Here is a 15,748-nt window from a genome sequence, read left to right as displayed (position 1 = left end):
CTTTGTGCTTCTTGTGGTGCTAAGTTATTATAAGTGAAGACTCGCATTCGCAGTTTTAGTGACTTCTAAATATGAAAGGAGGCGTTTCAAGTACACCGGATTGTAAATGTAGATCTCGTCGGTTAAACGTAGTTTCCAGAAAGTCTTTGCTGAATGACATTGAAAGTTCTTTTCGAGCACACATTTTTCTATTCTGCAGCAAAGCGGTTTAATCTAGGAGTTGCTTTGAATCGTCCCTGGTGCTTGGGGCTTCTGTCCCTGGCTAGCATGACATTTTAGCCTTTGATTTATCCGGTGAAAGCTAACCTTGGTTACAGCTTTCCCCTTCAGTGTTTAATAGATTTCCCTGACAGCTAACTGTGCGATTAGGGTGAGTTTGAGTGTTAGGTTGCCTCTTGTACCGCAAAGAAGGTGGACCAACAGCAATCTGTGCTGGGTGTCTTTGATTGATGGAGCAATCACAAGGCACAAAGGACTTTATTACCGTTGGACACACAATTGCTAACAAGCAATCATCAATACACGCAGGTTAGCGAGTGGGCCAGAGGTTCCGAGGTTGCGTTTCACAGGACGGCAGTTATCACAAAGTCGCCAGAAATTAGGAAGGTGGTTTATCAGCTGGGCATGGCTGTATTAAGGTTATATGGGTCATCTTTTGCTTCTAATGAGAGTTTTAAAGAAACACGGGGAACTCTAAACCAATCATGCAGCTCTATTTCTGGACTAGCCCTCTCCATCAGATATAATGAGATGTAGAATATCATTCGGTGTAATACAGATGTGTAGATCTAGAGTTAGTGCCCTGAGTAATAAGAAGGTCTTGGTGATTGCTCCCAAGCAATATGCTGTGGTTCTAAACTGGTAAAATAAAAATTAAAAAATCTAAATAAGTAAAAATCTTAATAAAGTGTTTAGATGACTAATTTTTTTGTTCTCCAAAGCAACCTACTAGAAATGGACGCTGGCATGCCTCGAGGCGTAATAAAGAAATATACGTGTTCTCATTAGGCTGATGGCTGTGTGCTATTTGGAGTGTCATGGTATTCATTATTAATTATAATTATCAGACTTCTGAATCATCATATCATTTGCATCCCTGAGCCACACTTAGTGTTATTGCAGCCATGAAAAATTATTAATGCAGTCCTGTTTCTATAGCCTCAGGCTAAGATCTGCAGGGATAGGGTGATGACGTATGCACACACACGCGTGTGAGTTTGCATGTGTGTGAGTATGTGTGTGTGTATGTGTGCATCCGTGTGAGAGTGTGTGTGTGGCATGATTGCGTTTTGGGAGGACCGTGGCTGTTGGGGGGAATGGGGAGCGTTAGACTGGGAGGGCTGGGAGCAATGGGATTTGTAATGGGAAATCGTGTGCCCGCTGCCATGTCATACAGGTTTTTCACCCGTGCAGACAGAAGTAGGAGAATTAGAGCGCATGATGAGGACCGCGACGTGCGATTCACCGTGAACGGCCCCATTTACACACGCTCAGACGATAGATGCTAAGTTCACCGGTAAGCATTCACATAAACCCCATCACCTCCATCTTTCCTGGAGACACCCCTGGAGACACCTCTCTCTGTCCTTCTGTTATTCTATCCCTCCCTCTCTCTGTGTCCCTCTGTTTCTCTCCTCCCTCCCTCTCTGTCTCTCTCCCCTTCTCCCTCTCTCTCTCTCTGGCCATCAGGCAGAGTGCAGGCGGGATGGATGTGATAATTGTGATAAAGCCCGTCTGTAATGGGCTGTGTTGGCCAAGCGCTGCTTCCCTTTTGTTATGCTAATGCAGAGCGATTAGCGGTCGGCAGCCGAGCTGCTGTGTCTCATCCATCCGCCGTCTCCTGGGTGGGGTGGGGGGTCCACCGCGGGGACATTACAGTCAGGCCACCGAGGTCAGCAGTGCTCACTGCAACTGCACTCCTCTTCCCCACACGCCCCCCCCCCCCCCCCGGACCCCGGCGGGACTTGCCACAGCTCAAGATGGAGAAGGAGAAGGCATTCTAATTTTACTGTGCCCCTGGTCTAACATGAATTTGGGTATCTTCTTTAATCTGCTATTGGTAGCAGTTAATTTGAAATTCTTAGCAGGACTTAATTACTCTGAGTTAGTTTGAAGCATTGTTTGGAGTGTGTGTGTGTGTGTGTGTGTGTGTGTGTGTGTGTGTGTGTGTGTGTGTGTGTGTGTGTGTGTGTGTGTGTGTGTGTGTGTGTGTGTGTGTGTGTGTGTGTGTGTGTGTGTGTGTGTGTGTGCGTGTGTGTGTGTGGGTGCAGCACTCTCATGTCTAATGGTAATGCTGTATCTGTGTCTGTAACAGTGTTTCATGCTGTTTGTATATATTACTGTTATCTTCATCATGTGCCTGTTTATATCATGGATTTGGCTTCTGTCCTCAGGCGGGACTCAGAATGAGATTCAGGACTCAAGATCCAACCACACAGAAAACGATTTTATACAGACAAGCATAAAATAAATAGGAAATGTACACTCTGCATGTATTTGGCAGTGGTTTATTGATTTGCAGCGTTTACAGAGATTTAGTTTAGACTGGCGTGAATGCACAGATTCACTTAAACGTGTAAGTCTCCTAACCACAGGCAGGGTTGAACAGGGACAGCACAGGGAGGTGTTTTATAACCGAGGACTCCTGGCTCCGGCGTAACTTACGGCCGACGTGGGCCGGTGGAATGCGTCTCCTGACGCTCCCGGATGACTACATTTTCCATCAGCCCCTGGGGCAGGGTGGCCATCACTCAGCGGGCACACCCGGGAGAGCCGTCCAAGCCAAACACGCCGGGTTATTGTTGGAGCGGCTGGCAGGCGGGATGCCCTCCCTGATCCCACACACACAGAACCCGGCCAAGAGCAACCAGCAGCAAACTGAGCTTTGGCCTGCCTGCAGGGTCAGAGCGGTACAGCTCACCGTGGAGGTGTGTGTGTGCGTGTGTGTGTGTGTGTGTGAGTGGACATATGTGTGTAGTTATGCAACACTAATGTTGATATATACATTTATATCTACACTGCTTTTGGGTTTGTAAAATGTGTTTTTGTTTGTTTGTTTGTTTGGTTCATATCTGGTTATATCTGTTTATATCAGTGGAGGCCCACTGTGGAATCTCTGTGCTGCTGGTAGGAGGTTGAGATCATAGCTTGATCATGGGTTCTTCTCTCTGGAGGAGCAGCTGGGATTGATCCAGAGTCCTGGCGAACAGGTCATTCCCACTAAACACAATAAATGGTACAGCTCGCCCTCAAACGCTACTGTTGTTTCTTGAGGGAACATGATTGGTCTAGCCGTGACCTCCTGGCCCTAAATCTAACCCGTGGTCAGCGGTCATCAATACTGAGGTCACTTCACAGACAGTCGCAGAGCATGGAGCATGCTGGGATAGATCTGATCTCTCTGGGTGAGATTCACAGCCGTGATCATGATGTGCTGTAATTGCCAAGATTTCGCTTAGTGAATAATTCATGCCCCCCCCCATCCCTGCCCCCCCCCCCCATCCCTGCCCCACCCTCTCTCCCCAGCTCAACCTAAAAGCTCCATCTTCTGCTATCTACTTTTTTTGTCTTTTTATCTATCATTTTCAAACCCCTGAGTGGGGGGGGGGGGTAGCAATGGGAGGGAGTGAGAGGGTCTTCAACCCCTACCCCACTGCCCCCCCCCCCTCCCAAAAAATAAATAAATAAATAAATAAATAAGGGCTATTTTGCCAGACGGTCCCTTTGGCAAACGCACATTAAGTTGATTTCAATAGACCAGATGCTCCCCTCCTCTCAAAGCAATTTGGATTCATCCACCCTTCCTGGCCTTGCTGCAGACCGGGCTGCCTGCTTTTGATTTGTAAGTGGCTCAAATCGAAGCTTTCATTCAAACGTGTGTGCATATGGAGTGGCCGTGCGCTACAGCACGCGAGCTCCGTGCTGAGGGATCCTTATTTCTCCCCCAGACAAAACCCCACACGGCTCTTTCAGGGAGCCTAATGGATGTGAATCTGAAGGGGTTTTGGCAGAGACTTCACACCAATTCACACACTTTACTTCCTCAATCTCGTGGGTTCGGTGTTTTTCGAAGGCATTTCAGATGCGACTTCTGTTTATGAGAACAAATGAAAATGAATTAGCAGCTCTCTCCTATTCAAAACATAACCAAAAAAAAAAAAAATAACATCACAAAAAACACTCAGAAACATGCACGATGCTCAGGTCACCGCTGGAAGGCAAATCTCAAACCTCACTGTTTTAGAATGAGGCTGTATTGGAGTCACAAGCGTATATTGTGTGTGTGTATGATGGGTGTGTGTGCGTCCGTGTGTGTTTATGACAATCAATCTGCTGTGGTACAGTTCTGCACGTAACACACTCCATCTCACATGCCAGTTTCATGGAGACAGCAGGGAGGTTTCTGGGTGTTGTTCTAAGTGTTGACCCACATCCACTCTCCACCCAACATTTACATGCCCTTGACTTTGGCAGCCCTTTGACCTCTTGATGTGCACACGGATGATTGTGACTCCACAGTCGTTAGGACATGCTCGTTCCCATGGGAACTGGGTGTGGTGACAGAGAGGCAGGCTCTGGGGTTCCCTCATCTCAACCCCCCGGCACAGGGGAGCTCACTAACGTTCTGCTCCGAGGTGAAGCCTGTGGGTTTTTCCTATGAAATATGCAGACACCTTTTTTCTCTTTCTTTATACTCAGAACCAGCTATGGCTGCGCTCAATCCCGGCTGCGTATTTCCCTTCTGAGCTCTGGGTTTTCTCATCTGCTCAAATGACGCAAGATGAATCCACTGACATATTGAAATTCCCATCATGCAAGTGCTGAGTTGGTTGATAAGTGGAAGTTCTGGTTGTCCTGTTTGTGTGTTTTTGAATGCTTGCAAAGGACAAATGATGTAAGGCCTAAGGATTTTTAAAAATGAGCTAGACTGTAATCCATGTGTATTATGTAGATATAGTTCAAAAACATGGAGGTTAGGTAAATTGGCTGCTTCTACAAAATTCTCTGAGTGTATGTATGTCTTTCCTTGTCCAACAGGCGGATGTCTGTGTGTCTGTGTCCCCGGTGGTGGACGGTGCTCTGTCTTGGGTGATGTCCTCTCTCCCATTCCTGTACCCGATTCGGTTCCTCGGGTTTCCGGTAGAGAGTACACAGTGCCCACTGGCTGCCGCATCTCACCGTAGAATAGTCATAAAAGCTTGTACCTGTGCTAATTGTAAAGTGACCCCTTGGGTTCTTTAAAGGCGAAGTATAAATCTGTTTCATTCAGATATAGTTTACTGGAGCAATTAATTCATCTGATACTGCAAGGAAAAATACGAGTTTTACATGCTGAAAACATCTTTGGCAGTTGTATAGCCTACTTTATATGCTTTTAGGCACTGTTAAGGCTTAGGATTTAACATTGTCGCCTTCCGTTCCAGTGAAATATCCACTTTCTCATTCCTGGCGGGGGAGAGGAGAGTGACAGAGGACAACTGGTTGTTACACCTGAGGAAATAAATGCAGAGCTCACTCTGAGAGACAAGAAGAGATGATAGCAGCTGTCAGCTCAGCCATCATGTTACCGGCTGTCATTCAGAACAAAAGAATGCAAAAAAGATGGGAAAAATATAGACTTCAAAAAGGGATAGAGCATCAACTTTGTGTGGATGTGCGTGTGTGTCTGTGTGTGCGTGTTTGTCTGAGTATAAAATCACAGGTGTGTTAGTTCATTTCCCCATGAACGAACCACTACTATGGCTTAGCAGTGTTATTTCACATTTAACAGGCCTTTATATCCTGATCTAACAGCAATTAGCACACAGGTTATATGTGTTAGCATTTTAGCGTCATGCTTTTCTAGTGACGTAGTGCTTATGATTCTAGAGCTTCACTAAGTGCTTTATATAGCTTTAAACTTACTTCCAGTGCATTTTGTGTATGTGTGAGTGTGTCTGTGTGTGTCTTTGCGTGTGTGTGTGAAATAAATGTTTACTGTCTTGATGCTCAGCATGGTGCGGTGCCCTAAAACACTCTCAGTCTGGTAAGAGAGTTGTAATGTCCACTCTGTAGAGCTGAAGACTCACACCCTCTTATTTTAGGGGTCCAGGGGGAGCAGGTGAAGCTACAGGCCTGCCAGAGCTTCATGGCTGGGAGACTTCGGAGTGAATGAACTTTCTTTCACTGTCTGACAGTGTAATGCACGAGAAAAGCACGAGGATCGTCAGTGGCTGCTACAGACAGAGCTGCATTTATCACACTTACTGGGTCTTTATTCGCCGTCATGTTGCAAAGGCCCCAATATCGGACATGACAGTAATTATCAAGGGATGATTATATATACAGGTGATAGCAGGTTTTAATAACTCATTTTTTAAACGCTCTTAGGCTGATATCAAGCTAATAAATCTTGATGATTTGAATTGTTGGCGCCAAATCTATTTTGACCATGGCCGATGGGGTTGGCGGGCGTTGATTTTCCTATATTAGAGTGCAATTTAATGCTGACAATATTTATTTAAATGAATAATACACGTTAGGGTGGGTGATTATGTGTCCAAAGGGTGACATGTATGATGCTGTCTAAGGTATGACACATGGTTCTGTGCTTGGTCTTCTTTTATCAACCTTGTATGTGCTGAAGTCTAAAGCACCCATTTTGCAGAGATAGCTTAATAAACATTAAGTCAAGTGAGCTGTATCAGAGGCTAAACCCGCTTTCTTTATGATTGTTTTAAAATGTTTCCATTGTTGCACATTCAAAGACATAAGTCGATATATTTCTAATAATAATACTGAATGGAGCAGATATCCAGATTGATGAGTTAGAATCGCCTTCCTGCATTCTTGCATTGGGGCGTTTTTGTTAATATTTATTATGCTGCATTATTAAATAAAAGCAGAGAGCTGAGATGTGCAGATGAGGCTTTCGTGTTTATCATTTATCTGTCAGCGTTGTCATTGCTCGTAGGTTTTTCTGACTCTCCCATTGTGACATATTAATTATGCAGCGTTAATCAAAATAAATATTCCACTAAACATGTGTCAGTGTGTCCATGTGTTTCTGTGTGTGTGGTGGGGGGTGGGGTGGTTATGTGGGTGTGTGTGTGTGTGTGTTAGGGTGGTTGATCTTATTTAATACCATATTCTGAATATGATATGCACTGAATTAGAACTGGGGTGTTGATGAGAGAACTTTAATTTGCTTTGATTTAATTAGAGAAATCAGCTTATTCCTTCCATTATCATCACATGCAAGGCTCTATATTCAGAAGTAAATACACAAATCTCATTTTACACTGTTATTTTAGTTTTATTCCATTGGGTCATATAAAGTTAACTTTTAAGTCATTTTTCTAACTGCATGACATTTTTTTTCTAAATGTATCACTTCATTTATTTCACTGGTTGAGATAACAAAAGCTTTAGAAACCTACTTTAGCACACTTGTCCATGTATGACTGTAGCCTGCACTGTAATGTGCTATCCTAGTTTAGAACATGTCTTCATGCATGACTGTATCCTCCACTGTATGCACGGTACCATCCTAGTTGTCTGTGTACAGTATGTCTGGTATTTTTGTTCAGTCTGAGTCGTGCAGAGCCAATCTGAACAATTCCCAGAGCGCTGATCCCAAATTTTCCAACACTATTTTTATAGTAGCACATTTTACCAGTGCGATTGGTTTCATGTTCGTAGCCCAGAGGCACAGAGCATACCATCTCCGTCCTTGTCTATCTTTTGTTAATCTACGCCCGTTTGACAGATGTGCTTTTTACCTCTCTACACCACCCCAAGGCACAGAGAGAGGAATGAGGTTCCCTTTGATAGGAGTGATCAAGACTGGCGTTCCTATTCCGACAGGTTTCACCAACATGAGAGGCTCAGGAGAGGTTTGTGTGTGTGTGTGTGTGTGTGTGTGTGTGTGTGGAGGTTGTTGGGGGAGTAGCAGTGCAACACCTATTACCACAAGACTGCGGGGCTGATGGGCCCGTGTCTAAAGGAGTGGTGGTGAGCAGACAGGGAGAGGAGAACCTTGGGGGTGAGGGGAGGTGTGTGTGTGTGTGTGTGGGGGGGGGGGGGGGGGGGTAACGACTCGTGATGATGAAAGGTACCGAGCATGAAAGAGAAGAAAGGGAAGGAGAGGAAGATGAGTAGAAAGCAGCAGGAAAGCAGAACAAAAAATAAAAATAATAATAATAAAGCGAAAAAGCCAGCAGTGGTGGAGAGAGTAGACGGGCCCAACGCTTCCCCACTGGAAGAGGTTATGAGGAAGGATGGTGAACGGTTACCGTAGCGACAGAGTGGTGTAGGACGCCACCCTGAAAGTCACGGGACGGTGTGAGCCGAGCGCTCGTGTCCGCGTAACCAGGGCGGGGACGCGCTCATATAGGCAGCCGGAGAATAAAGGCAGTGTTGACTGTAATTGCAGTCTTGAAATATGGCACTCATAAAGTGGTCCGTCGGACCACTTTATCATCAGCCTTCTTTGAAAGGTAGTTCCTCCGTAAGTGCAAATGTTTCCGAGGCAAATGTAAGGGTTTCTTTTTCTCGTCTTTTTTTTCTCTCTCTCTCTCTCTCTCTCTCTTTTCACTCGCTGTTTATTGTTGTTCTCACGAAACGTGTTTATCTCCCGTCACGGTGGAGGCCGGCGGCCGAAAGAAAGGAGGAAGGTAATGAGGAAGAGCGAGCTGATTTAAAGCGTTACCTCCTCTCTCACACTGCTGCCGTGCACAAAGCCTTTTCATTAAATACAATGGGTGAAATGAAAATGTATCGCACGATTACTGCATGATTGACAACGCGAGCGTCACCTGTTTGCTTTATTTGTAACTTCTATTATCCAATTTGATGTTGGTGCTGTGATTTGTGATTGACTTCTATATGTGTTTGTTTATTAAGTTATATGCCAGATTACGAATTCCATTTGAAACGAGTTGTAAATTATATCATCATATGTAATTATTAATTAATTCATCAATTAATATTGATGCCGTCACATTAGGCTGAATGTAAGCTGCTGAGGCACTCAAATATTTCCACACATAATCTCAAGCATAACGCCTCTAGTTTTGCCTGTATTATTTTTCTTATTTGACGCACTGAGAGAATTTTCAAATTCTTCTCCTCTCATATGCATCTCCATGCCGATATAATCGAGTTTTCACCACACGTGTATAAACATTTAGAGTGTGTATGGCTCATGTACTGATGCGTCATTATATGCCTCATAGTGGCTATACTGTCATTTACCGTCTCAGATGTAGGCCTGCCGTGTTATGTAATGCCACAATACACTTCGCCATTTATTGTGACAATACCTAGTCGCCCATGGCGCCGTAAAGCGTTTATCCACTGAGCTTGAAGCTCTTAGATATTTTGTATCTGATGTTGGAATCATATCTGTAGGGATGTATGTATATGTATACTTACGGGCTATTCAGGGAAGAGTTTCTGCTTAGCTGTGTTGCTTTGATGGACACAAAAGAGCTAGTGACATCGGTCCAGATATACCAAAATGTTTTTAGCTTATGTAAAAAAATATGATCTGTGTATTTACTTTATACTGTTTCTTCAAGTTTATCGGGACAGGTCAGAAGACATCAGCAGTGTGTCACAGTGTGTCTTAATGTGCTCCAGAACAGAAGGGCCCCGGCCTGTTACTGTCCACCTGGATGGGTCTGCAGACAGATAAGGGATAGAGATAGAGAACGAGAAAAAAGAGAACTTCAAATAAAAGTGAATAAATAGAGAGATAGAGAGAGAGAGAGAGAGAGAGAGAGAGAGAGAGATTGCAGTCCTGTTGCATCAGTCCTGAGTAACGACATTGGGAGATGCCAGGTGCTCTAATAGGTTTTGTGCAGGCTGGCTGGAGCAGAGGCGGGGGTGAGGGGGGGGGGGGGGGGGTGAGGGGGGGTGTGGCCCAACCACATTTGTCCCTGTGACATCACCCAGTCCGCACACCCCCCCCCACCCCCCGCTGTGCTCCCGAGCTTCCCACCCCACCAGCAGAACCCACCGTCCCGCCCGCCGCCCCTGCTGTTGTGCCTCCGTGTTGGCATGTCCACTCTCCCTCCCTGACCCCTCTCTCTTCTGCGTTTACCCCATCACCAGCTCCCGCATATAAGACCAATTAACGGCTATCTGCAGGCAGGGAGGGATGGAGGGAGGGACGGAGGGAGGGACGGAGGGAGGGACGGAGGAGGAGGCGGTCATTTCATCCTCCCCTTTTTGTAAACAGAGAGATCGGGGATGTCAAAGCCAAACACAAATATCGGGTCGCGGTGAAGAGACGGAGGCGTGTGAATGGCGGGATGAGGTGGGAGCGGGCTGGGCCAAGGCCTTTGTGAACGCCAGGTCCGTTTGGGCTGAAAGAGGCGCCGTACTGTGGGTTTCAGAACCTCGCTTCCCTCATTTAACAAAAAGCCAGCAGCAAGGATTTGCCGTAGTAACAGAATTGCATCTCCTTTAATGTGGCAGGAAAAGAGTTCACGGCCCCCTCATGTGTGAGGGTGGAGGAAAATGACAGAGGGAGATGTCTGGGTGGAGGAGGGGGGGGCTCCCTGTGTTGTTGTTGCACTGTGATTTATTATTTTTCTGTCATAACAGGACACCCCGTTCAGATCATCTCCCAGATCCGGACTAATCCCCAACAACAGCAGGGGTTACTGGAGCGTTGCAACATCCTCCATCAATTAAAAACAACAGTCGCTCCCCATTTTCCAAAGGATGGCAGAAATTACGTAAACACGCATCATTAGAGTGAGAGCTGGCAGAGGAACCTGCTGTGGTAATCCAGCTCAGGCCGGGCCTAATCCTCACCCACCTCCAGCACGCCTCTTCATCCCGTCACCACGCGGGGCACGCTGCCCGCTCGCGGGCCCGCCCCGTCTCCGTGGCAGCCCTCCCGGGCCTTTTCATCTTCCACAACAGAAAATAGAACTGTTCGGGAATTTCAGTCGATGGCGTTCGTCTTTAAAACAACGGATTTCCCTGCCTCAGACTCCCTCAGCCACAGGTGCGTGAGCCGGGAAAAGAATCACGGCTGCCGCGTTTGTAGCCGACCGGCTGCTTGAAACTTGACAGATTTAGACAGAATCTTGATGTCTCTTGCCAGTGCTCTTGTAACACGTGGGGTTCTTTCGATGCTGAGTTATTTCTTCCCATGAGCTGGGCCACGGGGCCACGGGGCCGTCTCTGCAGCACCTCCGTGCACTCAGGTGCCTTCCTGACACAACCCCAACTCTTTGTTTCCTTTCTTCCCTACTAAAGAAAAGGAATCACGAATCAATAATCAAAGGGCTCTTGACTTGGAGCCTTAGAGGCATTTTCTGTGCAGAAGCCTTGGAGGGTTTGGCTATCCCGCCGTCTCTAAGAACCTCGCCATCCTTCAGCGGTGCACAGAAAGCATCTGTAATGCATCCCGTTATGGGAATACCGGCAGGAACCCAACGTGATGAACGCGAGGAGCACAACTTACTGCATAAACGCTGACATTTTTCAGCTCTCTAAGTGCATAGTTTAGACATAAGTGAATTGATGGCAATCCCTGTGCATTAACCACCTCCAAATCAGAAACCAAAAAGGCTCACTACGTATAATTAATCCCTAATGGTCTACGTGTATGTCTCGGCGGCTGGTGTAACGCGCGGGGGGGGGGGCTAATTTCGTAACCGCTGCGGTGTGTGAAGTGCGACATGCCGTATCTGTCAGATTCCCTTCACTGTTGCGTCCTCTTCTCCGAAGAATGCTTATGTATTTAGCAGGCGTCCGCCTTGAGGCCAGATGCGCCCGGCTCTGTGACCTTTGTCAGTATCCAGGGCCAAAGGGGAAGTGTTATCCCAGCATTAATATTCCAGGCATCTCCTCACTGGCATTTGGTCAAATGCTTGTTCATTTAGGGATGCAGCCTTGGGATCCCATGTCAAAATGTCAGCTGCTTATCTGTTTGGAGACTCCCATGTGCCAATACAAGCAATATTTATCCCACATTAGTAAAAAGGACATCTCATTGCTTCTATGGTGCTGCCTGTATGCAGAGGCTCCTTGTTTGAACTTTAACCCCAGCAGCAGTCTGCCCAATCACACTGGAGTCTCTGGAGCTCTTCCTGTCTCAGCTCCCGGAGGTCCCGGGTCCGTGATGTGGACAGGGCATGACAGGGCTCAGTGTCTCCGAGGCAGATGGGGTTCGCCACCGACCCGATGGCACGGCACACTGGCCACCACACGCTGGTTTAGTTTAGAGCCAAACAGGGGGAACACTTACATGGTAAAGCAGTGTCTCTCCCCATTAGGGGGATAAATGAATCTGTCTCCTCGTGTCTACGTTCATTCGGCACAGCGTGGGAGAGGAAATGCTCATTTCAGCTCAGTGGGAACAGCCCAAATCACAGTGGATGGAACTCAAATGGTTCCCTAGGAATGCAAAATCAAAAGAAAAAAAGTTTCTATATCTATAGCATGGTGTGTGTGTGTGTGTGTGTGTGTGTGTGTGTGTGTGTGTGTGTGTGTGTGTGTTTGGATCTGAGAAGGAGAGGTGACACAGAGCTTCACTGATCTTAGCACTGCAAACCCAAAGAGCTGATGGATGCTGTTTGTGACTCCTCTCTATGTATTATGTAGGCCATATGTACTGGACTGGTCTTCAGAAGAATAAAGTTCCTTGAAGGCAGCCAAGAGTTAAGGAATTCATTACACGCACTCATGCTAGTATGTGCGGGCTTAGAGGGATGAATTCTTTGTTACTCTTCCATAAGTATCTCCTCTGTACCACCTACCACACTGATCACGGGATATGAAACCTCATCTCCTGACTCGTTCTTATTCTCCAGTGTCAGAGTTCGTTTTAAATCAACTCTTCACCACACTGTGAAGTGGATGGCTCTGGTCAGCAGACACGCCCTGTCTCAGTCTTGGCTCTTTCTCACGCCGGACTGTACTGTACCCACATGCCGTTTTCATTCCAATCAGTCTTTGCTGGACTCCTCTGCTGTTATTTCCGTCCTTTTCCATGCTGTTATTTCTGCGCTCCTCTGCTATTCTGGGGTGTCTTTCTATGTCTGCATATGTGAGGATTACCAGCACCACTGCCAGCTCCACCCCCATCCTCTTTCTCCACCCCCAGCCTCTTTCTTCGTAGTTCGTCCTGGTTGTTTTGTTTGAGAGGTGAACTCTCTGTGGGTGGATGGTGGTTATGGTGTTTTGTGTGCAGTGATTTGACAGTTTACAATGTTTTATGTACAGTGATCTCCCAGTAATTGAACAATGGTTATGGTGTTTTGTGTGTGGTGAACTCTGTGATTGGACGATGGTTATGGTGTTTTTCGTGCAGTGAACTCATAGTGATTGGATGGTGGTTATGGTGTTTTGTGTGCAGTGAACTCTGTGATTTGATGATGGTTATGGTGTTTTGTGTGCAGTGAACCCGTGGTGGTTAGATGATGGTTATGGTGTTTTGTGAGCAGTGAACTCTGTGATTGGACGACGGTTATGGTGTTTTGTGAGCAGTGAACTCTGTGATTGGACGATGGTTATGGTGTTTTGTGAGCAGTGAACTCTGTGATTGGACGATGGTTATGGTGTTTTGTGAGCAGTGAACTCTGTGATTGGACTATGGTTATGGTGTTTTTTGTGTGCAGTGAACTCTGTGATTGGACAATGGTTATGGTGTTTTGTGAGCAGTGAGTGTAATAACTTACAGAAAGATGCTGCTGCTCCTTTAGGACAGCAGATTAATGTCACTTATGCACAATTAAACACGGGAAGAGCTCAGGATGCCTGGGACGGGACATCATTTCTCAGATTTACACTTCCCCAGTAAAGTGATCCAGCTTGGGTTTATATAGTGTGAGTAACTGGCTTGCTTTCATTACATCCTACACAAAAACAATTACTTTGAGGAAACAGGCCTCATATTTTTGCTGTCTTCAAGGGAAATGGATTTCTTCACTTTGGCACGTCCTGCTTAATTCTGAAGTACATATAGACTCTGGAGGTGACATAAAGATACGGTACAAAAGATGTCACCACACACACAATGTATTTACAGCAATATGCTTTCTGTGGTCATAAATTTCTGGATGTTGACAGTCATTTCTGATCATCGCATCATAAGAGGAAGCTGCTTTCATCGATGTTCTAAGTCATTGCATCATGTGCAGTACGTAGCCTGCTGCAGCTGGCCTCTGCTAGTCTAGCGCCACAATGGCATATTAACTGTTTGTTGCTGTCCACATGCGTAATAAACCATATGGTAAAGACGCGTCCTCTTGAGGCAGTGCGTTCTCATATGAGGACAGGCTGGCTTCCCTGTGGTCTGTGTCTCAGGAGGACAGGCTTCTCATAAACAACGGCAAACTGGGAAAAACATGTTTGCAGAAAATCTGCTCAGTGAATTTCTATTTCACTGACTTTATTTTTGATCTAATGTTTTTTTTTGTGTTTTTTTTTAGCACCGCCTTTGTTTAGCTGCTTAGTAATTAATTGTATTGGTTGTATGCCTTGTTACTTGGTGATGAAACTCCAGTTGATTCCCTCTGAATCAGCAGGTAGGATGTTGCTTTTACTGTGCAAGTTGACTAAAGCCACTGTACTTGTGGTTCACATAAGTGCAATAATGTTGAAGAATGGATGTGAAATCGGGAAGGAGCCCATGACTTTGAAGCCCATGACAGCCCATGACCTCATTTTCCTTCACTGTCCTCACTGTCCATCACTGTCCTCACTGTCCCTCACTGTCCTCACTGTCCCTCACTGTCCTTCACTGTTCTCACTGTCCATCACTGTTCTCACTGTCCCCCACTGTCCTTCACTGTCCTCACTGTCCATCACTGTCCTCACTACCCCTCACTGTCCTTCACTGTCCTTCACTGTCCTCACTGTCCATCACTGTCCTCACTACCCCTCACTGTCCTTCACTGTCCTCATTGTCCATCACTGTCCTCACTACCCCTCACTGTCCTTCACTGTCCCTCACTGTCCTTCACTGTTCTCACTGTCCATCACTGTCCCTCACTGTCCATCACTGTTCTCACTGTCCATCACTGTCCTTCACTGTTCTCACTGTCCCCCACTGTCCTTCACTGTCCCATACTGTATTTCACTGTTCTCACTGTCCCCCACTGTCCTTCACTGTCCCTCACTGTCCTTCACTGTCCCTCACTGTCCTTCACTGTTCTCACTGTCCATCACTGTTCTCACTGTCCATCACTGTCCTTCACTGTTCTCACTGTCCCCCACTGTCCTTCACTGTCCCATACTGTATTTCACTGTTCTCACTGTCCCCCACTGTCCTTCACTGTCCCCCACTGTCCTTCACTGTCCCTCACTGTCCTTCACTGTCCCTCACTGTCCTTCACTGTTCTCACTGTCCATCACTGTCCCTCACGGACCTCACTGTCCATCACTGTCCTTCACTGTTCTCACCATCCTTCACTGTCCCTCACTGCCCTTCACTGTCCTCACTGTCACTCACTGTCCTTCACTGTCCCTCACTGTACTCACTATCCTTCACTGTCCCTCACTGTCCTCACCGTCCTTCACTGTCCCTCACTCCCATTCACTGTCCCTCACTGTCCTCACTGCCCCTCACTATTCCTGTGTCCTAAAGCACAATGACCTGATTAGGACATTATTCTTCCTGAACTACTTCCTACATTCTCTGTGTTTTATCCAGGAGTGATTGGATCGTCCCCCTTTGTCAGTGTACAAGCCTTTGAGTTTTACCTTCTCACTCGTTAGGGAGATGCATGGGATTTCTTCCTGCTCT

Source organism: Brachyhypopomus gauderio, chromosome 6 (genome assembly GCF_052324685.1).
Source record: "Brachyhypopomus gauderio isolate BG-103 chromosome 6, BGAUD_0.2, whole genome shotgun sequence".
Taxonomy (NCBI): Eukaryota; Metazoa; Chordata; class Actinopteri; order Gymnotiformes; family Hypopomidae; genus Brachyhypopomus; species Brachyhypopomus gauderio.
The sequence above is the reverse complement of the archived record's forward strand: the minus strand, read 5'-3'. Positions refer to the sequence as shown.